The 1,755-nt window shown below is 64.0% G+C and overlaps 1 protein-coding gene across 2 annotated transcripts in view; it reads right to left on the minus strand.

The window, feature by feature from the left end:
- GPR35 (G protein-coupled receptor 35) overlaps positions 1-1,755 on the minus strand; it is a 23,048-nt gene that overhangs the window by 14,762 nt on the left and 6,531 nt on the right. Inside the window, exon 1 of one of the 2 annotated variants that reach the window (XM_011969525.1) lies at positions 373-690. The exons of the other annotated variant lie outside the window; for it this stretch is intronic. The gene's annotated coding sequence lies outside the window, so the exon portion shown is untranslated. Of the gene's footprint in view, positions 1-372; positions 691-1,755 lie in introns of those variants that run through there. 2 annotated transcript variants of the gene reach the window in all.

Here is a 1,755-nt window from a genome sequence, read left to right on the forward strand (position 1 = left end):
ACCCCATCACAGCCTCACCCCGCCCTGAGACCCCATCACATCCTCACCCCACCTGAGACCCCATCACATCCTCACCCCACCTGAGACCCCATCACATCCTCACCCCGCCCTGAGACCCTGTCACATCCTCACCCCACCTGAGACCCCCTCACATCCTCACCCCGCCCTGAGACCCCATCACGGCCTCACCCGGCCCTGAGACCCCATCACACCCTCACCCGGCCCTGAGACCCCATCACACCCTCACCCGGCCCTGAGACCCCATCACATCCTCACCCGGCCCTGAGACCGCATCACATCCTCACTCCGCTCTGAGACCCCATCACGCCCCTGCCCCACTGGGAGGCCCCTAGGGCAGTGGGCTGCACTGACCTGCAGGCAGCTTTGGCCTCCCGGGTGGAGTGTGTGACCCCCGCTGCCAAAGCCTGCACAGTGGCTGCCTGAGGAGGGCTGGGGGAAGTGAAGCTGGGGTGAGCCACCCCCTCGGGGCTGGTCCCTGACTCTGCCCCTCCTCAAGGTGGCGGGGCGGGTGGCCAACTGACGGCAGCAGGGCAGGGGTAACAGGAGATCCCCCTGCTCCCGCACCAGCTAGAAGGCGTGGGGGATTTCTGGGAGGGAAGTGGGGTGCCGGCTGCCTGTGCTGATGCCTCTGAAGAACCAGCATCCTTGCTGAGGGCACACATTTGTTCTGGAAACAGCGTGAGAGACAGCAAAGCCAGAGGCACTCCAGTCCCGCCCACGGATCCTTCCTCCTCCCCAGCCCACTTCTGCCCTGTCATCTCGGAAAGCTTCTCACGGCCCGGCCCTCCCAGGGTGTGCGGTCAGCCCGCCCTCCCCAGAGCCTCATGCCCAGTCCCCTGACAGGGTGCAGCATGCACGCTCATCCTAGTTCATACAGACACGCTCCATGGGCATCTTCCAATACACACACACACACACACACGCACCCCGGCACACACGCACACACACATGCACACACACATGCACACACCAATGCACACGGGTGAGAGGCACACACTCTGACACACACAGGCAGGCTGGCTCCTCCCCTGCTTCCCCCCTCCTCGGCCACCTGCCCCTCCTCCAAACCCACCCCCTCAGAAGCCTATCCAGACCACCCCTGTCTGGTCTAGAATATTCTCTCCGGCCCCCACCTCCTCGGCACACATCTTCCTTCTGAGCTCATGGTGGGGGAGCCCATAGGCCCAGGCTGCTCCCCCATGGTGCACACCACCCCCTTCCTGGGCCCCATCCACTCTGAGAGGAGGAGCCTTGTCTCCTCAGCGTGGGCCCCACAGCCCCTGACCACAGCCTCTCTCTCCTCAACGACTGTGATAGGCTGGGGAGAGCTTCAGTTTCACCCCTCCCCACTTTACAGCGGTGGAAACTGAGGCCCAAGGAAGGGGAACGCTTGGCCCAGCATCACACAGGTGGTGGCAGGTCTGAGACCAGTGCCTGGGCCTCCTGAGCCAGACCAGGGCTCTCTACCCAGAGGCACCTGAGGAAGCCCTGCCTGGGCCTCGGTCCTTCTCTGTCATCCCAGGCCCGGCTCCTTTCCCTTCCTTCCTGCCTCCTCCTACTGTCCTTCCTGCCCTTCCTCCTGCTTCCCCAGCTGTCCCTCCAGACCCAGTCCCCAGTGTGGGCCCTCGGGTTCCCTGCCCAGTCCCCGTGGGCCATGATGTTCAGTGGAGAGGGGCCTCCTCCCCCTGCAGGAGGCTCAGATTTGGGTTTTCATCTGCCTGATCTCAACTCCCA

Source organism: Mandrillus leucophaeus, unplaced genomic scaffold (genome assembly GCF_000951045.1).
Source record: "Mandrillus leucophaeus isolate KB7577 unplaced genomic scaffold, Mleu.le_1.0 Scaffold898, whole genome shotgun sequence".
Classification (NCBI taxonomy): Eukaryota; Metazoa; Chordata; class Mammalia; order Primates; family Cercopithecidae; genus Mandrillus; species Mandrillus leucophaeus.